General features: G+C 53.1%; 1 protein-coding gene across 5 annotated transcripts in view; it reads left to right on the top strand.

The window, feature by feature from the left end:
• DIP2C (disco interacting protein 2 homolog C) overlaps positions 1 to 22,944 on the top strand; it is a 416,639-nt gene that overhangs the window by 130,905 nt on the left and 262,790 nt on the right. The gene's annotated exons all lie outside the window — the stretch shown is intronic.

Raw genomic sequence — 22,944 nt, 5'->3', positions numbered from 1 at the left:
GGGTGAAAAAAATGGTGGTATCTGCTAAAAAAATAAAGGGGGGGGGAATTTTGTCTGGTTAGTAGAGATTTTATAATTTATCCGGAGTCTCTTCATGTGTCAGATACTTGAAACTGAAATTAGAGAAAATGATAAATCACATTTCTTTACAGCAAAGTGATGTCTTTGAATAGAGAGCCGCCGTTCTTAAAGTAACGATTCACAGACAGAAGCATCCATACACAGCTTCGTCAAGAGCATAGTGGTGGTTCTGGAGCTCTGTTTTCTCAACAGGAAAATTTACCTTGTTTGGTGTTACTGACAGAAAATTCTTGAGGGTGGAACTCTTTACAGCGTTTTAAACATTAGAAAATAGCCTGATGCCTGTCCTTTTGTACTGGGGACCCTCACGGCGAGGATCATTTTTGGAACCTTGGGAAAATCAAAAGTGGGAATAACAAAAGATACAGCAGACTTCCTGCAGGAAAATTCCTGCTTTTTTGTAAAGAAATATCTTTCTGAAACATGCCCGCACCCGACCCTGGTGGTGGTGTGCCTTCTCTGTCCACAGTCCGTTAACAGGAGTGGGGCGGGCACACGGCTGAGCAGGCAGCAAGAAGCGTGGAGAACCAGGGGGTGCGAGGAGACCAGGAGGAGACCCTTCTGTCATCACTCAAGGTCGCGGTGGCCACCAAGCCCGGAATGTGGCTTCTGTGCTGGTCATGTGCAGATGGTGTTGACATCGGTGAATCAGTGGCTTTGCAGGAGGGCGAGTGTTAACTCCAGAAGGACTTTGTCTTCCAGTGGTTACAACCAGAACAGGAACCTCCTGGTGTCTGGAGCCTTCCTTCCCAGCAGACAAGCTGCACTGGCACCAAGAGTGAGGGGCTGCGGTCACTTGCTTGAAGAGGTTCCCTGTCCGGGAAGTCCAGCGTGAGTGCAAGGAGACTGCGGGGAGCGGGGCCACGGCTCCACACTCGCGAGCCAGGGAGACTTGCCGCGGGTGCGGGCCCATGCGTACAGCTGTCTGAGGTGTGGACTCCAGGGGAAGCCAAAGAAGAAAAAATGCACAGTAGGCCTGGACAGATACCCTGCCACGTGGTCAAGTTCGGGGGCTTTATTACTGGGGCTTTGAAACGAGAAACCCTACCGGGTGCCGATCCGCCAGTACCCCGCCGATCGTGTGTGTACACGCATGAACACGTACGTACACGTGTGTGAGAACATCTCCTTCAGGCGGTTTGGAATCCCCTGGCCACACGCTGATCATCAGCCCTACTTTGTGAGGCTTCTTCCCCTCCAAGAACAAGAAAACACACGTATGAAAAAGAACCAGAAAGCCATTTGTTGCTGAGGGCACCGTGTGGCAATTAATACTTGCTGAAATGAGCTGATCTTCCTGGCCCTCAGTGGGTTTTCAAGCATGTTAGTTATTGAGCTACAGCCAAGGGCCTAAGTTTGCTTAGAAACCAGCCTGAGAACCCGTGACGCATTGAGTGGGCCTCTTCCCGGGAGCGCCTCGGGTTGGGTGCCAGCAAGTAGAGGACATCGGAGAAGCTTGCACGGTGGTACGTCAGGCGGTCAAGAACTTACATCCTGACCGAGTCTTAATTAGCAGTGAGGTGTCCTTTAAAGATGAGTGTTTGTGGGACTCACGTGTCACCGGCTCTTGTTTCTTTGTCCCCAGTGCCACCCACTGAACGCCGCTTAGCTCTGCCCTCCGTCTGCCCTCCATTCCTGCGCCGTCTCGCGGCCTTCCCGCCCGGCTTTCCTTCTTGCTGTATGCGTGCCCTCTTCCTCACGGGATTTAGCCCCGGGAGCCCAGGGCCGTGCGCCGTGTACCGTGGGCGCTCGGGACACGCTTGGATCGTGTGGTCCCTTCGTGGGTCACTGTCGGCTCCGGCGACTGCATTGTCTGGGCCTCCCGGCGCCCTGTCCCTCGGGCCGCGTCAGGCACAGTGGCAGACGGGGTGCCAGTGGTTGGAGCTGGGGGATGGGGAGGGCATTTGGTCCAGGGCAGAAATCCGTCTCGAGGTCTCTGTGTCTCAGGCTGACGGGCTAATTGGTCGAATGAGCATCTGTTTCTCCCGATGGGACTCTGGGAGTCAGGGACGGTGGCCACGCTGCCCCCGGTGGTTGGGAGGGAAGCACACAGGTGTGAGCGGAGCACGGTGCGGGGGTGGGGGTGGGCGGGCAGGACGGCCACAGCCTCGGCGGGTGTGCAGTCCTCGTGGTGGGAGGTTCTCGGCCGTCACCCGTGGCTGGAGGGCCGTCAGGAACTCTGTGCAGGATGCGTCGTCATCAACGTGAGGAATGACGCTGACTGAGCCGCCAGGTCACAGGCTTTGAGGATGTGCGTGGGGCCCTGAGGCGGGAGTGCTTGTTCTGGGCTAAGAGCTTCCTTCTTGAGTAGAAGTTCTGTCGGGGAGAAAAAGCAGTCTTCCCTCTACCCTCCTGAGTTCTTAGCTGACACCCCCGCAGTAAACAAGATGGACGAGAGAAGAGGAAAGAAGTTTGTTAATCTGTGTTGCCTCGTGTACACACGGGAGATGCCCACGGAAGCTGGTCCCTTCCCGAGGTGGCTTAGACTTGGGCTCCTGTGCCATCCTCATGGGGGAGGGGGAGGGGTGCAGGCCTCTCGGGGAGTGAACGGGTTGGGGGGGATGGCTGGGTCCTCAGAGGAACAGATGGGAGGGGGACAGTTTTTGACAGTCTTCTGGGTGTGAGCCTACTTCTCAGTTCGTCTCCTGTGACAAGAGTCCGTCCTCCTGGTTGGTGGGTCTCCCGGGGAGGGACCGAGGATGCAGAGGTCCTTCTGGAGGATCTGTCTTCAGGCGTCTGAGGGGAGTTCAGAGAAAGTCTCTCCCTGCACCTGCTGTCTCCTGAGTGCCTTCCGCTCAAATAACCATGTGCCATGGCCGCCCATCTGCGGTGTTGTCCTCTGGTCCTACCTGGCTATGCCGTGCCCTGTCCTGTCTGGTTCTTTGCTCCAGGGCTCCCCCACAAAGACAAGACACCCAGGCCTGGCTCTGTGCCCAGTTACGGATCGTGTCTAGGGTCTGGTGGCCCACATGCCCAGGCACTCTTGTCGTCATTAGACCCCTCATCACAGACACAGAATTGCCTTCCAAACTTGTGGCCACCAGGAGGTACGGCCAGTGCTCACACACTGCATTGATGATAATTCTCGAGAAAAGGAGAAATAAATGTTCAAAATCTTGAACGGTCTCCCTCAGACTCCTGGTTGGCAGTCACTGGTCTGATCCCACCACCTGCCTGTCTTGCTGAGCGGGAATTACAGGAAGAGTCGGGGGGTGTCTCTGGGGTCTCCGTGAAGGCTCTAGCATTCTGTCTCCTTCTCTGGGTTCTTCCCATTACGTGCTTAATGGGACAGCCGTGGGGGAGTGTTGTTACAGGTCCTGAGCTATTAGCTGGCTAAGTGAGTTAACAGACACTTTTCATTTTGTTTCAGTGTTGCCTGAAGTAACTTAGAGAAGTGTTTACCAGAGCCAGATACACTTGGGGCTTGGCTTTGCATCTCAGTGGCTCTCTTCGTTCTGAATGCCTTCTATAGAGAACACCCTTTGTTGCAGAGAAATCGGAGTCCCAGAGCTGGAAAAGTTTTAACGGGCTTCTTGTTGTAAGGGTTGGTATCTGACAGAACCTCTGACTTTTGAAACATTGTTTTTGTTTTATTTTTGAGAGAGAGACAAAGTGTGAGTGGGGAAAGTGCAGAGAGAGAGAGAGAGGGAGACACAGAATCCGAAGCAGGCTCCAGGCTCTGAGCTGTCAGCACAGAGCCCAACACAGGGCTTGAACTCATCAAGTGTGAGATCACAACCCGAGCCGAAGTCGGCCGCTTAGCTGACTGAGCCGCCCAGGCATCCCTGAAACATTGATTCATATGCGCCTTATCAGGTCTGAGGTCACAGCGAGGGAAAGTGACATTTCCTTAACCAGAAACGGAAGAGTCCCTTGATGATCCTTTGACAGTGGATGGCTTGAGTGCTGGCCAGCTGTGCCAGCCTGCACCTTGGCCCCTGCCCCACATCTGAATCTTGGGGCGTTTGTCTTTCCATTCTGACAACTCAGACCTCTCTTGACTACTTAATCTAGAGTCGTTATTCCCAGGTGCCTCCTACCTTTAACTCCTACTGATCTTTTGTTGTGTGTGCTCACTGTTTTCTCTGCCTCCTGGCTCCTTCCACCAGAATGCTCCCTGAGAGCCAGTTAACAGTGGCAGATTCTTAGTGGGTGTTTGATAAATGTTTACAAATGGATTAATGAATGACATGGGCATTTGTAAGTGCAGAAGATAATTGGTTGGTTGTCCAGAACTCTGTGAGCTCATGGTTTGTAGCCAAGCTGTCCTGTTTCTGCTGGCTTGTAACCCTCACCAGATTGTGCATCGATGGTTTAAAAATGTATGTGTGCTGTGTGTGGCTGTATGTAAAAGGAATACTTGTTTTTGGAGTAGCGCGATTGATGGAAAGATGAGGAAAAACTGCCTCGTAGGAGAAAGGCTGCTGCGCAAACTCTCTGCTAAGGGTTTCTAGAGGAAACAGTCAAAACAAATGTTTCCATAAAAACCCAAGCCAAACACTGACTGCTTGTGGGAATTAAGTATGAATACCAAGCAGTACCTAGAATCTTTGTATAAGGGTCATTTCACAAAACATTAATGGTTCATCCCGCTTTTTTAAATAGCTGGAGAATAAGGTTCTCGTGGAAAGCACACTGATGAGGTTAGTGGTTGATGCTTCCCATTGTCCTTTATCCAGCAGTGGCAGATTGTGTGGTTTCCGTGCACGTTCATCACATTTTAGACCTGGTTGGAATATGCCAACAGACCCCAACTTTCAGACCCGTCCAGTCGCTGCCGTACGTTTGACGGAGCGTCTTTACCGTTGGGTGGAAAACGTCGTGCTCTGTTGTTTAGACCCCGCTGAGCGGACGCGAGCGGAAGGAATGGCGGAGCTGGTGGAGGCAGAACCCGGGATGAAGGTGTCGTGTTTTACGAGCCAGCGAAGACCTTTCCTGTTTGTAACTTATAGTTTCCCTCTGCCACCGTCTGATGCCGTCTGATGCTGATGTTGATGGGTTTTGTGGTGCTGAGCCGCCTGTGTCCCGTTTTCTGCTGTCCGTTTGCTACACGGACCCCCCACCGTGGGCTGGCCTGCCTCCCTGTTCCACAGCCTGCCACGGGCCGTGTGCTTCGTCGAAGGGCCTACACCTACCCCTTTGGAGAAACTTTGGATTTTCTACTGCCGTGCTTTGAAATTAAATGTAATTAAATAAGGCCAACACAGGCAAATCAGTCCTGTGTTTCATATGGCAGCTTATCCTCAAATAATCCTACGTATCTGTATACTTTTTTTAAGTAGGCCTTACGTCCAGCATGGAGCCCAATGTAGGGCTTGAACTTGTGTCCCTAAGATCAAGACCTGAGCTGAAGTCGAGAGTTGGACGCTCACCCAGCTGAGCCCGCCAGGTGCCCCTATGTTTATATGTATGCATTTTTGAGTAAGGAGAGGGTTTTGGATTCGGGGGTTGAACATCTAAGTTCAGACGAGTGTAACCCGTTACTTGTGTGGACAGTTTGGGCTCGTCCTTGCAAGGAAAGAGTGAGGAGAGGGCCGGGCCTTCTGGGCTGGCTGTGTAACTTTGGGCACGTGCTTTCTTGGAACCTGTTTATCGGGAAAGAAGGGAAAGGAATTCCTGCCTCGAGGGCTGTGTTGAGAGAGCTCACGGCCTGCGGTGTGAGCTGGGCTTTATTACGTGTGTAATTCTTTGGTAACAGTGTATCTGGCAGCAAAATGCATTATCTTGCAATTTGTAGAAAATTATGTAAGGGAGAATGCAAACGAGGACACTAACGTAAGAACTGGTAGGCGCTAGAGCATCTTCCTTTAAGTGTTTTTGTTACTTCAGCTCTGGCGGTGTTGCCAACTGCTTATGGAGCCGAGACACCAGTGTCTCCCACATTCTCTCCCTCTGTCTCTGTGTCTCTGTCTCCGTCTTTCCCTCACACTAGAACAGAGGCCCAGACATCGATACTTTCCAGCTGGCCCTTTTTAGCAGTTGGCTGGGGAAGCGGAGGGAAGGAGGCCATTACTACAGAAATCAAGGGAATTGAAATAGAATGTGAGCTACTTGAGTGTCTTGGGTTTTGTTTTTTGTTGTTTTTTTTTTTTTTAATTTTAATCTAAGTACAAAAGACAAGTGTCCAAACACAATGCCTGTTAATCATCCCGCATGGACTCCAAGTCTGGGGTCCGCGGTCAGAGCGTCTTGGCCCGAACCCACTGGTGTTTTTGCCAACTCCGCACCAAACATTTAGAAGTACTACAGGAAGAATAAAGGAAACATTTAATTACGCGATCTCTGATACAAATTCCAGAATTGTGTTAATGACCATTTTTCAGATTTATCCACAGACGGGTCTTGGTTTAGTAGATATTCGTTGCCAGCATCTGTTGGATGCTGAGAGCGGGGTGGGGGGGGTGGGGGGGTGGGGGGGGTGCAGCCTCTGCTCTGGAGAGGCCACAGACAAGGGCTGGTGTGGGGGGTGATGTGTGCGGAGCGGGCTCCAACCCGGTCTTGGGAGAGCGGACACCAGGTGTGATTGTTACGGTCTTGGTGAGTCCATACATGTGCAGGCATTGCTGCACACCCACTCAGATCACGTGATCACATAATGCTTCTCCACTGAACGTTGCTCGCATCTGCAGATACTCTGTGGCAAAGGGAATCTGGCAACGGTGAGTCACCAAGAGTGATGCCGCGTTGCTGGTGGGCAGGGCTCCACGCGTGACGCTGGGAGAGACCAGAGAGGGAGCCGGGAGCGGGTCCCGCACCCCAGTAGCCCGTGCGTGTTAGTCGTCCATCGTTGTTTTAACAAGTTACCCCAGAACGTCGTGGCCTCAAACAGCGAATATTTGTTCTTCCCGTTTTTAGGGTCCCGGGTCCACGCGTAGCCTTGACCCGGGTAGTTCTGGCTCCAGACGTTGGCAGGGCTGCATACACCTCAAGGATCTTGTCCCCCTCACCACCTGAGCGTCCCTGGAGGTCCTCTCACAAGACCTCCTCTTCTCACAGCATTCCTTGTGCCACGTTTCACTGACAGCAGAGGGAGGGGCCCCGGACGTGGGGTCACTGGGGCCATCTGGACCCGGCTCCCAGGCCGTGTAGGATTTGGGACGTGATCTTAAAGTTGAGTTAGGCCTGAAAGAGTTTGAACTGAGGTTTGACATAATCTGGAATACAGAGAAGGAGCAGAGAGGCACAGGGATAGCTAAAAACACCAAGGTCCTTGGGGCGCACAGACAGGCTTCTGGATGGGGGGTCGCAGAGTTCTGGTTGTCTTGGGACCGGTTCTATGGATGCTCACTCTAAAATAATTCATTATGGCACGCACTTGCTTTCGGAGGTCGTCTGTTCTGTTTGTAATGAAGAACGCGGAGGGTTCGTCAGGAGCTGTCCAGGGGTACCCTCAGGTGGGGACGCGGCCGTGCCATCGCGGGACAGCAGGGAGCTTTGAGCACCGGGCGGACGGTGCTGTTTCCTGAGGTGGTTTTGTGGGGGATGAGGTTGAGGGCAGTGGGACAGACTGAGTTTGTTCAAGGTCCTTGGAGATTTCCCGTAGGGCGATCAGGTGGCTGGTGGGTTGTCTTCAGGGAAGGTCCAGGTGGACATCCGCGGACGCTCAGGATGGAGGAGAGGGGCTAGAGGGCACCAGCCAGAGAAACTGAGGCACCGTTTCCCCTCAGACTCTGCTGTTTTCCTCGGTGGTCCATGTCCTGTGTGAGATCCTCCCCGGATCTCTAGGAAGAGGGTGATCGGGTCACCAAAGTGTCTGTGTCACCCTGTGTGCTTATCTGCATCTTCCATTTATGTTTCTTCCTTTCGTTGTCCTGCAGATCTGATAAAAATGATTAAATTTTGAAATTAATGTGACAGAATAAGAACAGGAAGGCATGTGGCATGGGTGCATAAAAAGGGTGAAGAAGTGGTTTCTGGGATGGGAGTCAGCAATGCCACGTGGGTTTGCCAGCAGCAGCCGTGGCATCAAGAGTGAATGGGCCTCCGGTCACATGCTCAGATGGTTCCCCGGGTGCCCCTTGGCGTGGAGCTGTGCGTGGGGACGGTCCTGCCTGCACCTGTTCCCATGTGCTGATTTCCAGGACGGGCTCAGAGGTAGTTTCCGAGTGGCCTTTCCCTCCGACGGCCTGTCCACGCCCCGGGGCCTCCTGCGTTGCGTTTTGGTCATTGCTGCCTGTGCTTGGGGCCCCTTCACCTTGGTCCCTCAGGCCTATTTAGGGATGGGTCGGTCGTGAGCACCAGCTTAATTGTTTCCGAGTTCAGGTACAAAGCTTTCCAGAGTCTGAATGAAAACCTTATTAGGACAGTAAGTATGTTTGTGATGCTGAATGGGAAGGGTGTTTTAAAATGAGCCTTGTTGGGGAAGGAATAGCCATCGACGTGGGGGAAAGTCAAGGGAACTTGAGTTTAGAGTAATTATTCTCAAGTCAGACTGTGGAATTAGTCTGAGAATTTGGGACAACGTGATTACAGATGGGGGGACTGGGAGGACAGCTGCCCTGGCCTGCTGGCCATGTCTGTGCCGACTGGGGGCATGTTCCTTGGGGCAGGGCTGTAACCCTCTTGTGCAGGTGACTGTGGCTGTGGCCGGCTGGGTGTGCCCGGATGCAGGCCCTGCAGGCTCTGGGTGCCAGTGCCAGGCTGGTGGCATTCACAGGGCGTCCACCCTTGAGCTTGCTCGCGGGGCATCTGGTAAGTGAGGGTGGGAGCAAGGCCGTCTGGCTCGCCCCTTGGCCCTTTGAGCACCCTCATTACGAGACCTTAAATTGAAGACAGGAGGAGATAACAGAAGTCTTCTGATGAACGCATTTCAGCATGTTTTGGGCTTCACACAGGTGCAGGCTCTGGGCTCGCTGAAAGGTAGAGGAGCCGGGACTTGGGGTCTGCTGAAGCCGGGGACCCTCAAGGGGCGGGGCCACATGGGGCTCCAGAACGCGTCCTGCACACTGATGTGTGGTGTCCACGTGGAGCGGGAGGTGGGGAGACCTGCTCAGGAGGGAGAAACCACCATGAGCTTCACCAGTTTGCTGCCTCCCTGGACGTGGAAACCATGGAGGTCACTAGTGGTGGAAAATACCAGCTCATTGAATCATGTTTGCCTGGATCACTCTGTAAGTGACGGGTGACCTGGTGCTTGGCACCAGCCGGAGCCCGTGGTGGGGAGTGTGGCCGGGTTCCACCCCCTCATGCTGTGAGCTGGGCACAGACCACTTAGCCTCTTTGGCTCTGGGTTTGCTCCTGTCCAAAAGGAGGGTTTTCACGCCAGTAGCGATGCACAGCCTTCTGGAACTGAGGCGCCATGGCCCATTCCACTCAAGAACCTGTGCCAGCACAGCACCCTTCTTTCTTCCGGATACACTGACGAGGGACCGGCTTTCGTGGCAGGTGCTCTTCTAGGTCCCGGGCTTACGGAGACTGGAAGGTGGGGCCCCTTCTGAGGAGCCGGCCAAGGGAGGGAGGGTGTGACTGGGTTCGGTGAAGCAAGGAGGCTCCGTTTTAAGCGTGGGCTGGGCGCCCCTGTAAGACGGGGCCATCTGGGCAGCGGCCACGATGCAGGCCGGGCAGCCCTTGAAAGGTGTGGAGGGAGACGATGGAGCCCGGGTTGCACAGTTACGAGGCAGCAGGCCAGGCACTCACCCTCCTCTACGCGGGGCGGCCCGAACGCTAAGTGCACTGCTCTCTCTCTCAGAGAAAGCAGAGCACGGACACTTGCCCCCCAGACCTCGAGGTGTCGAAGGCTGGCTAGCGGGTGGGAACCTGTCCTGGGAGCTGCCACGGGCGACTCATCTTGGAAATGAGTTTGGTACCGAGACTGTACGTGCGCGTTCTGAATACTGAATGGAGGCTCGCAGAGCCCAGCGTGGTCGCCCCGCCCTGCCCGCCTCCTTTGGCCTTGACCTGTGTTACTTCACTTTCTTTATCTGAAAAGTGATGGAATTAACAGCTGCCTTCTGGTTTGTTGTGAATTGACAAAAGGACCTGTACTTTTGTCCCAGCTGCGTGAGAGTGATGGAAGAGAGCTGGGAGAGGCAGGTCTGTGGGGCCCAGCCTGTTCTGGACTGTGGCTGGCTCACATGACGGGGTATGTGTATGTGTGTATGTGTGACTGTGTGACGACCCCACTTCCAGGGATGGGGCCAAGGGTCGGCGGTCTGGTGCTTGTCAGCGCCCTCCCCGGCCACCGTGGCCTGGGCTCACCTGCAGGGTTCCTTGGCCGCGTAAAGAAGACTGAGGGCCAGTGCTTTATAACACCAATTTGTGCATGTTTCTGTCAACTGTAGGTTCCGACTCTGGGTCTGGCCCAGAGACCCTAGAGTTCCTGTCCCTGCAGCAAACCTGGCGGGTGGGGAGACAGTCAGCAAAGGGGCAGGCAGACCGCTCAGGCTCGTGGCCAGACAGCGGGTCTGTGAAATGAGCTCGCTTGTCCCACGAGGTGATCGCAAGAGTTAAACCCCGTTCAACTCCGAGTATGTGGGAGAGACCGTCTGTGTTAGGTGGACGTGACGCTGAGGGCGTGTGCCTCCGTGGCCAGCACACTCCGCATGGGGGATCCTTGCCGCTGCCCCCTGGGGGTCGAAGGGGAGTGAACGTCCAGGCTCCGCACAGACCCGAGGCCACGTCCTGTGCAGCCTTCCACAGACCCAGGGTGTGTCCTGTGTGGCTTCGTGTGGGCCCAGCACCACGTCCCCTGGGGCTGGAGCTGCAGCCAGCTTCAGGCTTCTACGGCGACTCTCACGCCGGGTGTCGCTGCCTTGACATCTGCGTCGGTGTTTCTTCCTCTTCGTCGCTATCCGTGTCAGTGTGACCAAATCCTGATGGCGGACAGTTTGCACACTGAGGTTTATTTCTCTATCTGGCTCCTGATGGCCAGCCACGGTCCCTGCAGCTGTCACCGTGACTGTCCCTTTGTGGTCTGGCTACTTTTGGTGGCCCAGCGGGGCCTGGACGGGGGAGGGCGGTTCTGCATCCTCTCCCGTGTGAGGCTCGCCTCTGGGACACGGGGACACGCAAGGGGCACAGGAGCCCTCTCGAGCTACCGCGCATCCCAGATCTGGGGGCGGGGTGACCGGTGGCAGCTGCTCTGAGCCCCTGTCCTGGGTGCTGAGCGTGGTCGTCCGGTGGTCCCCAAGGTCGCACGGTGGTCACGTGCAAACCCCGTCAGGTACAGGCTTATGTGTACCCCACGCGTGTCCCAGGGCTCCTCCCCTGGGGAAGCCCTTTACCCGTCCTGCTGGCCTGGTGGGAACTTGAGGAAGCCCCCGGATGGAGAAGGTGTTACCGCGGGAGGTGACAGGCCCCTCGGGGCCTGCTGGGTTCTGTCTACCTGGCCTCGTGGCGAGGTGCCTCTCCAGGGCTTCTCCGGTTCCCTGCATTTCCCCTGTCCCACAGAGAGCCACTTCTGTCCCCTGTCCCCTGGGGGAATGAGCGTCCGAGTCGAAAGAAAACAGCGAGTAGCTGAAACGACAGCAGGACTAGTTGAGCTGGATCGTCAAGGAATTTTCCCAAGAGTTGGTCTGGGGGACTTAGAGTCCTGCAAAGCTGAAGCTATAGGGTCCACGTGACTTCAGACATTCTAGGGGCAAGAGCGTTTTCCAGGGGGACGCGGTCTGGCGGGGCGCTCGGGGCTGCCAGGTGCTCCCCCCGCGGCCGCGGAGCCGGGGGAGGTGCCGGGTGTGCGGCTGGGCTGCTCAGGGCTGCCTGGGCTCCTGGGATGGCCGCGGTGACCCGCCTTGGGGGCCGTGCCCTAGCCTGTGGGGCTGCCGCCTCCTGGCCCCCGGCTGCTGCCGCTCTGGAGGCTCACGTGGACACGGGAGCAGATGACCGGCCCTCGGCCCAGCCGGGCAGGGGTGAGCTAACCGCCCCTGCCCCTTCGCTGCCCGTACGCCTGGCCTCCTCACAAGCTGTGCCCTGTGCACCGCCTCAGACAGGCTCCCTGGGACCTCTCTGCTTTGCCTCCAGAAACAGCTGAGATCAGATCTGCTCCCTCTTCCCCTGATGGCCCTTCAGACGTTGGCACAGTTGTCACATCTCTCCAGCCTTCCCTCTTTCAGAAGAACGGGCTTTCTTCAGCCATTCATCACACGACGCCCCTCCCTGCACTTTGCTGCCTTAGTCCTTCTCCAGGCAAGATGCCTGTGGAGCGTGCCCCCTGGAACTTAACCTGTAAGCAACTTCCTGTTCAAATTCCAGTTTCCTTTGGTCAGAAAGCTGTTTAGTCGTGCGGGTAGGAGGGCAGCAAAGGGTATGGACTGTCGGCACCCGGCGCCGCGGTGCAAACCTAAGCTTGCCGCCTCATGCTCCACGCCTTCTGATGTCACTGCTCTGGGCCCCGTGTGCATGGTGGACCTCCAGGGGCACCTGTCTCCTGGGGCTTCGGTCGGATGAAACTGTGGCAAAACCAGGCAGTGCTGTTCACAAGTAACGTTAAATACAAAGGTGTCTGAGGATAACGTGGGATTGAGTGAGCTCAGCCCTGGGCTTGGAAGGTGAAATCACGTCCGACCAGAAGGGAGGGCACAGGGGACTCCATGAAAATGGGCTGATGAAAGGCGCAGCTTCAGGCAGGAGCCTACGAGGTCCTGCTCTCCGTGGACAGAGTCGGTAGGATCTGGGGGGTCATCAGCATCATGTGGGAGGCTGTTCTCTGAAGACTGTTCTTTCTCCTTGAACAGTGGGGTGAGGACTCCCTGTATGAAAGTCTTGCTTTGAGCCACATGCAGTTGGTTCAAAGCGGGTGGGTCTTTTGAACTTGGAGTACAAAGTGATTGCCCTGGGAGCTCGTTAAGCCCCCACGTTAGAACTCGGATGTAGCAGGTCTGAGTCCGGCAAGGTGCTTGTGTGCAGGTGGCCGGTCCCCAGACCACCGTGCACCTGAACTGTCCACACCTCCTGCTTATGAATCATCCGCCTTCTCTTCCTTGTTTTTGTCACTGACGTGTGACGGGGTCTGTGCTGTCAGCCCGTGTCACTTCTTGGGAGCTGGGAGTGCCTGGGGCTCAGGACCTGGTGGCCAAGGAACTTTCTGTCCTAAGTATCCAACATTTCCTTATTCTAGCTTGTCACAGACTTGAGTTACTTGAGTTTTGATGCACAGCTCTTACCCTCTTTATTGATGTCAAGTTGGTGGTGGAGGAAACACAAAGCTGATGGGGAAATCATGCTGCCGTTACAACTCGCACGTGGTCAGACCGTGGGGAAGAAGTCCCTGTGCGTAGCGGGTAGACTCCTCGTGCGCAGGAAAGCGGGCACATCTGAGGACGTGGCTGATGGGGACAGTGTACGCGGTAATGAAGCGCTGATAAAAACACACACCGAAGTCGGGTATCTAGGGTGTGAAGGGAGGGTTGCGTCTTGTCGGTGCACGTTTGCATTTGCTTTTATTTTCTTTATTGCATTTGAATTAGCTGATTGTAGTCTGCACTGGTTTTCAAAAATATGCCAGAAGGTTACCCAGAGTAGGCGTGCGCGGTCTGATCCTGGAGGCATCTGTGCACGGTCCCTCGGTGGGGTTTCTCTGTCTTGAGGCTCCACATTTGAATGGGAAGCCCAGAACCTGTGTCTTCAGTGAACGAGGAGGAGCGGACCGCAGGGTTCACGTGGTCACGGAAGGCGGGTGTCGAGGCGCCTTCGTGGTGACCGGCGTGGGGAGGCTGCCGTCCGCTGCTTCCGCGGGTGCCTGGAGGCGTGTCTTCCTTCTTAGCGGACGTGGTTGGTCCCACTGTCCACATAGGGAGGGACGAGCTGTTGCCTGAGTGCTGTCTACAGCTCCCTCCTGTCACCTGCACCCCCTCCAGCTGTCACCCACTGTTCCTGGTTCCAGGAATCACCTGGGACAGTTTGCCGTTGGCTCCTGCTCTGCCCTGCCTTCTAGGGTTGGGTTCTTGGTGAAAAGCCAGTTAACATGATGATTTCTCCCCCCAGAGGCTTTTATGTTTGTCACAGATCAGAAAGGGTGTGGCGTGGGCCCGGGCACCCTGGTTCTCACACCCTCTGTCTTGAACACATGCAGTCTGCTTCCCCGACTATTCAGGCACGGAACCCCCCGTGGACGGACTGTGCGTCCAGCCCCTCGGCCTCTGCGAGGAACCAGGAACAACCAGGAGCCCCTCCCCCGCAGGGGCCCTGAGAGCATGGGCCTCCGTGTGGAGGGAGAGCCCCCTGCTCACGGGGTCAGGGCCCAGGGGAAGGTGGGGAGAGGGCTTCCCGCAGCACCGAGCCTCTGCTTGTAGAGTGGCCCTAGCTCAGTGTGGGAATGGCCTCCGTACACCATGGATAAAATAGCAAACGTGGGCTCCCTCTGTGACGGCCGTGCGTGTGGCGGCCCAGCCACTCATCCGTGAACAAAGGCCAGAGCTGCGGAGGCTTCTGCGTGACGCTTCCCAAGACCTTTGTCGGCTTTACACGGGCCAGTGGGGCTCAGACCCAGCTGGTCCAGGGTGCTTCGTCATCCTCACAGTTGCATTATAGGAATGAAGTAAACCAAATGTGACTGCTTATTTTGAATATTTAATACATTTAGTGTACCAGAATACCTAAATACTGAATATATCAGAATAATAAAGGAGGACTTTTCCGCTCCGTTTCCAAAGCAAAGCCATAAACAACCCTTTTACTTGGCAAGGACTTTACTATGTTTCTAAAAAGGCAGCAAGCACTGTTCCTAAAATAGTACCATCTGTTCCTTTGCATAGATCCTATTAAAATCCCAGCTATATTTCTACTATCTCGATGTGACAGATTGCAGAGAAAATTTATTTCCACTAGAACCCCATGATGCTTTCCATCTAAATAGTGAATAGAAAACATGGAGAGTAAATCTCAGAAATGAGCTGTAATTCCTGGCCTTTCGAGAGCTTCCATTGACAGCCTCCGTTGGCTATGACAGAGTGCGCATCCCCATGGCAACCGGCAGCGGCCCGCACAACTGCTCCTGAGTCACCAAGACAATGTGCAGCCTCTTGCTGCAGAGATGAGAGGGTCTGCCCTCCAGTTCCCAGGTGTGGCCTTCTTGGGGTGGGGGGATCCAGGGTGACGCCCTCCCTGGAGACTCTGGTGGTGGCTCCTGCAGAGTGTCGTCATCACGTCCGGATGAAGGGGTGGCGAATCGGGAGGCCTGGAAGGCTCCAGCCTGCACCTCGGTCCAGTGGTCCCCTGGGTGCACCCAAACTTTTGCCAGAAGAACCGGAGTGACCGGTCATTTCCCTTCCAAGACCTCTGTGCTTCTGCTCCGGCACAGTCACGTGGTGCTGATGTGTTTGTACCTCCATGAGAGGGAGGGAGGATGGGGTGTCTACAGCTGTCAGGGACTTGAGCCTGTTCGTACTTCTTGGGGATGCTGTGCTGGTGAAAAATCTACACAAACTTTTCTCTGTGGTCCCTGGAAAACGGCAGGTGTATGTTGTCCCAGAAGATGGTCCTGATCAGTGAAGACTGAACTTTAGTCTGTTAACACTGGGAATGTGGTCGAGAAGTTTGAAAGTTGTGCCTTGGGGCGCCTGAGTGGCTCAGTTGGTTGAGCATCCGACTTCGGCTCAGGTCATGATCTCACAGTTCGTGAGTTTGAGCCCTGCGTCGGGCTCTGTGCTGACAGCTCAGAGCCTGGAGCCTGCTTCCGATTCTGTGCCTCCCTCTCCCTCTGCCCCTCCCCTGCTCATGCTCTGTCTCTCTCTCTGTCTCAAAAATAAATTAAAAAACATTAAAAAAAAAAGTTGTGCCTTGAGTTCTGGTTCTCTTTGCAACACGCTCTGGGCTCAGCACACACTGGGGGTGGATGTTGGGGCACAGCAGTCCTGAGCATCACTGCTGGCCCTGATCCAACCCGGCAGGAGGTTGGAGCTCCAGCCATGGGTCCTGAACCAGGGCTTCCTTCCCTCCAAGAAGTCCACAAAGGAGCTCGGGATCCAGCTCAGAGAGCACCATACTTGCTCTAGAACGGAGGCCAGGACAAGCCGAGCGTAGGCGTGGAGGTCAGACTCCTGGCCTGCCGTTTTCCCTGTGTGCACAGGACATCGTGATGATGCAGCAAGGGCATGAACTGGTGCTCGTCTGGTGACCTCGGGTGGTTTGCAGGGTGGCCTGGCCTGTCCTTCACATGTGTCTTGGGCACGTGCTGGCTCTGTGGGCCGGAGGGGCCGCTCAGCATCAAGAAGAGGCAGGGAAGCCCTTGGCGAGACGAAAGGAAAGAGGACAGTGTGTGGACCTGAGCTGGGGGTGGAAGCCACAGGCCGTGTCTGAGCAGAGGACCTGAGCTGTCTGGGTTCCCCATTGCCACATGCCCTGGGGGTGTCTGTTGTTGCTACCCTGGCGATTATCCTGGATTTTAAGGGGAATTTTCAAAACTTGTAGGTGAGGGGGTTGGGACCTTGATCTTGTTTCTGATTTTCTACAACTATGTCCATTTTCCTGGGTGTGGAAGGGGGCGCCCTGCAGATGGCTGTGATACAGAAGAGGAGGGACTTTGAAAGGACAGAATCAGCACAGATCCGTTTGTGGTGACAGCACACTTACTTTACGTGGCAGGGATGCGGAGAAAGCATTGGTGGTTTCAGTCTGTGGACATCAAGAGGGTCTGGAACAGTGCTGTCCAGTGGAAGGTTCAACAGTGATGGACCCACAACTCTGAGCTGACCCCCCGTGGCTGCCGAGTCATGGGAAAGGGATCAATGCCCACACAGAACCAAACGTTTGATCTGGATTTCAATTACCTTTAGCTACTTGTCACTTGTGGTTACTGCCCTGGATGGACAGGGTCTGGAAGGTAAAGTTTTTTCTGGTAGAGATTTGTGGAGGGCACAGTATTAAGTTTGATGGTGTGGACTCCTTTTTTGTAAAAAAAAAAAAAAAAAAAAAAAAAAAAAAAAAAAAAAGTTTATTTTTCAGGGAGAGAGGGGAGAGAGAGGACGAGAACACAAGCAGGGGAGGGGCAGAGAGAGAGAAGGAGACCCAGAATCCGAAGCAGGCTCCAGGCTGATGCGGGGCTTGAACCCACGAACTGTGAGATCATGACCTGTGCCACCTGAGTCAGATGCTTAACCGACTGAGCCCCCCAGGTGCCCCTTGACTCCTTTTTTTTAAGCAACATGTGCCCCTGGTGGCCTCTGCCCATGTAGCAGGTATTAGTGATCTGTGTTGCGGCCAGATGCTCGGTTCTGTGGGTGAGTACCTGCGCTTGCCGTGAGCTTCGGGGCAAGACGGAGGAGCAGGGTGATCAGGGAAGCGCCCCCTCCCAGTAGAAAGTAAAACCGAACAGTGAGTTTACGTCGCTTTCCCGCTCCCCTCTGGGTGGGTTGGACACGTGAGCTGCGGAGCCCCCCGTACTGACCTGGAATGACTTGTTCTGCCCCCGTCTTTCTGGGGTGAGCTGAGCTGCTCTGTATCTTCTGCCAGCCTCCTGTTCTTTGGTTCCGGAAGTGCCGCTATATTTGTACCGCTTTAAATGTGCACAGTGACCTAAATTGCTACTTTTCTTTGACATTAGGTATAACATTTTAATTACGACGTCGCCCGCAGCTCAGCTCAGACAGCCCCTGCTTCTGTTCTGGCGCAGGGTTTGCATCAGGGTTTGCAGGGTGGCCACTCGCTTCCCTCCCTCAGCTCGCTATCCCTTTCAGAAAGCTCGGTGTCCCCGAGGCTCGTGCTCCTGAGTGGTGCTCGGAGCTGGATGCTCACAGGACGTAGAGCGTGGCCTCCTGCTTCCTGCAGTGCGGGGGGGGGGGCTCTCCCCCCGGGGTGCAGACCTGCCTGGGGGGGGGACAGTGGAGTGGGGAGGAGGGGCCGCACCCCAGCTTCTCTCCTGAGCAGGTGTCAAGTGCCAGGAAAGCACTTCGTAGGTCGCTGGTTCCAATCATCCTGCAGACTCGGTGACTCGGTCATAGTTGTGAGTGGGAAACACTTTGCTCCAGGAGTGGCTTCGGGGCTGTGCTTGAAGGGAGAGCAGGCGGCCCTGAAAGATAGGGGCGTTCCAGGCCCAGGGAGGTGTGCGATGTGGTCAGGAGGGGAAGCCTGGGTGGGAGGGGAGGGGCCGGGCAGGGCACCGAACCCCCCCGCTGGAGAGGGGCCCAGACGTGAGCCCGGTCTTGCTTCTGTCCTTGTGTGTGCACACGCACAGACGTGACTGCCGTGTGTGTGTGCACACCTGTAAGTGTTCCTCGCAGTCTGTTGGGACAGCATTGGCCGTCTTCAGTTCTCTGGAGCTTGGTGTTCGTGTTTATGGCACAGTGGCAACAATAACACCTCTGTTCGTGTCATGGGCTGCGTGTGGAGCGCCAGGCGACCGTCTCGTGCTCCCGTCAGTGTGTGTGTCCCGTACCCACCTCAGGTCCTGCTGTCCTATCACAGAGTGGCGTTGCTTCTCTGTGCTGCCCTGCTGTGGCCACCTGACAGTGATTTGACTAAGGGGTAAAGGGAGGCTTTTAAGGTGTGGCCGTCTGCTTTCCCTGGTGGCCACCATGTCCTGGAGGATTGGGGGGCACACCTAGGGCTCTGGTTTTGTCCATGTGAGCAGGCAACACCCCTGAGTATTGTTGAAGCTGCTGCAACTTTGAGGTTTTCTGTTCTGATCAGTGGAACTGAGTCCTGCGTCCAGGTCACATGATCTAGTAAAATGAATTTGATGTCAGTACTGGTCTTATTTAATGAAAGCTTATTTATAAAATTAGAAACAATCTAGAGAAAGGAATTTGAATCAAGCTAATGTGTCCCCAGGAGAAGAGGTCTTCAGCCTCCTTCAGTGAGGACGGCAGAGATGGGCAGGCTTTGTCTGTTTGTAACTAGCTCAATGCATGCATGGCTTCAGTCCAAAAACAGTCTGCTCTATAAGTAAACGTTCTCCAATGCTGATTATCATAATGTATTTATAGATTGAATTATTTTTTACTGAGAAGTCAGGGTCATTCTCTGTTCTTGTCTCAGTGGCCACACATGGCACCGAGCCTTTCCTCTGGTTTAATTTCTGACATTGTGCAAGGTGGTCAGTGAGTTTAAAAGAATTGAGCACGTGGCACAAAAACAGACACAGATCAGTGGAAGGGAACAGAGAACCCAGAAATGGACCCACAAACATATGGTCAACTAATCTTCGGCAAAGCAGGAAAGAATATCCAGTGGAATAAAGACAGTCTCTTCAGCAAGTGGTGCTGGGAAAACTGGACAGTGACAAGCAGAAAAATGAACCTGGACCACTTTCTTACATGAGACACAAAAATAAACTCAGAATGGATGAAAGACCTGAATGTAAGACAGGAAGCCCTCGAAATCCTCGAGGAGAAAGCAGGCAAAAACCTCCTCGATCTTGGCTGCAGCAGCTTCTTAACATGTCTCCAGAGGCAAGGGAAACAAAAGCAAAAATGAACTACTGGGACCTCATCAAAATAAAAGCTTCTGCACAACAAAGGAAACAATCAGCAAAACGAAAAGGCAACCGACAGAATGGGAGAAGATATTTGCAAATGACATATCAGATAAAGGGTTAGTATCTAAAATCTATAAAGAATTTATCAAACTCAACACCCAAAAAACAAATAACCCAGTGAAGAAATGGGCAGGAGACATGAATAGACACTTCTCCAAAGAAGACATCCAGATGGCCAACCGACACATGAAGAGACGCTCAACATCACTCATTGTCAGGGAAATACAAATCAAAACCACAATGAGATACCACCCTACACCTGTCAGAGTGGCTAACATTAACAACTCAGGCAACAACAGATGTTGGCGAGGATGCGGAGAAAGAGGATCTCTTTTGCATTGTTGGGAATGCAAGCGGGTGTAGCCACTCTGGAAAACAGTACGGAGGTTCCTCAAAAAACTAAAAATAGGACTACCCTACAACCCAGCAATGGCACTGCTAGGTATTAATCCCAAGGGATACAGGTGTGCTGTTTTGAAGGGGCACATGCACCCCCATGTTTATAGCAGCACTATCAACAAACAATAGCCAAAGTATGGAAAGAGCCCACATGTCCATTGATGGATGAATGGATAAAGAGGATGTGGTATGTGTGTATGGATGTGTGTAGACACACAGACACACGGACACACACACAGTGGAGTATTGGCGATCAAAAAGAATGAAATCTTGCCATTTGCAGCAACATGGATGAAACTAGATTATGCTAAGCGAAAGTAGAGAAAGACAAATAGCATATGACTTCACTCACGTGAAGAATTTAAGATACAAAACAGATGAACATAAGGGAAAAAAATAATATAAAAACAGGGAGGAGGACGAAACATAAGAGACTCTTAAATACAGAGAACAAACTGAGGGTTGTGGGTGGGGGGATGGGCTAAATGTGTAAGGGGAATTTAGGAGGACACTTGCTGGGAAGGGGATGAATCCCTGGGTTCTACTCCTGAAATCATTAGTGCACTAGATGCTAACTAACTTGGATATAAATTTAAAAATTAAGTAAAAAAATAAAAGACATTGAGCACAAAAGATTTCCTGACAAAATTTCAGATTCCACATTTCAAATAACCTTTAAGGAAAGAACCAGTTGTTACATTTGATGTAGCATCATAAACAAATACCAAAAATTGCCTGAAAAACACTGTTCAGTGTCTCTCTTCCTTTTCCAAGTCTCTACTAGCGTGAGGCCCAATTTTCTTCATGACCCTTAAAACTACATACGCAACAGGGGCGCCTGGGTGGTGCAGTCGGTTGAGCGTCCGACTTCAGCCAGGTCACGATCTCACGGTCCGTGAGTTCGAGCCCCGCATCAGGCTCTGGGCTGATGGCTCGGAGCCTGGAGCCTGTTTCCAATTCTGTGTCTCCCTCTCTCTTGCCCCTCCCCCGTTCATGCTCTGACTTGCTCTGTCCCAAAAATAAATAAAAAACATTGAAAAAAAAATTAAAAACAAAACAAAAAAACAAAACTACATATGCAACAAACTGATACAGAAGCAGGTGTGAGGTCCTACTATCTTGTATTAAGTCAGACATCAGAAATGTGCAGCAAAGTAGCTCATTGCCACTTTAACCCGTAACCTTGGTGTTTTTTTAATTTTGGATTTTTTTTTTCTTTAGGAGAGTGTTGATTAGCATGTAGTGAGTTTATTTTAAAGTGAGTTAGTACAAACATAAAATTGTTATTTCTAATATGGTGACTAATAATAGATACTGTCACATAAAAGCTTTTTGTGATCTTCAGTCATTTTAAGCGTATAGTCTGAAAGCCACTGGCCTAGACGGATGGCAAGTTGTCTGCCATTAACTTCTTTTTCTGGAAAATCATTGAAGAGATTACTTTTTTCCTTTCCTATCTCAGAATATTGCATATCCTGGACACATTTTGAAAAATAGTGCTGGTTGTGTAAAGGTCCTTTGTGGAATAAGTTTTCTGTAGAATATGGTTTGGAAAATGCCAGATGATGCCAAATGACCAGCAGGCTCACATCACGTAGATTACCTACGTAATCCCCGACAGCTTGGCGAGGAGCCAGAATGGGGCTTTTCAGTGTGAACAATAGAACTTTGGAATAAAAGTTTATCAGTGCCTAGAGAGCCTTGCTTTTAAATTTGTGCAAGTCAGATGGTTTCTAAGACCGTCCTTAGGTTCAGTGATCTGCTAGGACCCACAGAGCTCAGCCAAGCTGTTATCTTCACATTTAAGGTGTCTCACAGTGAAAGGAAACAGGATAAAATCACCAAAAAGAAGTGCACACAGGGTAAGGTTGGGGCAGGTCCAGGCGTGGAGCCTCTGGCCGGCTCCTCCCAGTGGTCTGTGGACAGCTCAGACCTCACCCACACACCGAGTGTGGCCAACAGGGAGCTCCCCCAGCCTTGGGGTCCAGGGCATTTCGTAGATGCAACTGACTGCCTGCACGCCTGACCTCTGCCTCCAGCCCTTCCAGGGGTTGAGACTAGCCTACGACCCATCATGACCCATACTGTTGGTGGGCATAGCTGGCACAGCCTGAGCCCCCGGGCAAACCGGGACACTCGACCAGGTAAGAAATTCTAAGGGCCCAGCAGTTACCCCCAGGAGCCTGCGACAAGGGCCAACCCTTTCATTGTGCAAGGTCAGTCCTTGACTGTATGGTTTTTAAATTCCCTAAAAATGAAGTAAGAAGCCAAAATAGTCTTGACAGAGAATAAAATTGGAAGACCAACACTTTCCAATTTTAAATGTTCCTACGAAGCCCCACTAATGTAGACAGTGTGGTCCTGGCATGAGGACAGACAGACTGATGGAAGAGAATGGAGACTCCAGAAGTAACCCCTATGTCTCTGGTCAGCTGGATTTTGATGAGGGTGCCAAGGTCACTCGGTGGGGATGGGCCGGTCTTCTCGGCTAGTGGTTCTGGTGTGTCCTGTACCCATGTGCAGAGGAAGCAAGTTGGACCCTATCTCACCATACATAAAAAAAAAATTACTAAAAATTAAGAATGGATCAAACCTAAGAGCAAAAACTATTAAAAAGAAAAGAAAACCTTTGTGTTGGCTTACTAGGGCTATTGTAACAAAGTGCCCCAGACGTGGGGCGTAAACAATAGAAATTTATTTTCTCATGTCCTGGAGGCTGGAGGTCCGACTGAGGTCGGAGCGTGGGCAGGGCCGTCCTCCCCACGTGTCCTCTTCTGGTCATCCCTCCACGTGTGCCTCTGTGTGTCTGTGTCCTGACCGCCTCCTCTTATAAGGGCACCAGATTGGATTAGGACCCACCCAGTGACCTCATTCTGCCTTCCTTCTTTAAAGTCACTCTCTCCAAATAGTCACATAACTATGTCCTAGGCATTTAGGACTTCCACATATGAAACTTGGGGGACATGTTTCAGTTCAGAACACCTTTAGGACACAGGTGAAAATCGTTGTGACCTTAGGTTAGACACTGGTTTCTCAGAAGGTGACCTCTGAGGCAG

The sequence above is a fragment of the Prionailurus bengalensis genome, chromosome B4, assembly GCF_016509475.1.
Source record: "Prionailurus bengalensis isolate Pbe53 chromosome B4, Fcat_Pben_1.1_paternal_pri, whole genome shotgun sequence".
Classification (NCBI taxonomy): Eukaryota; Metazoa; Chordata; class Mammalia; order Carnivora; family Felidae; genus Prionailurus; species Prionailurus bengalensis.
The sequence above is the reverse complement of the archived record's forward strand: the minus strand, read 5'-3'. Positions and strand labels throughout refer to the sequence as shown.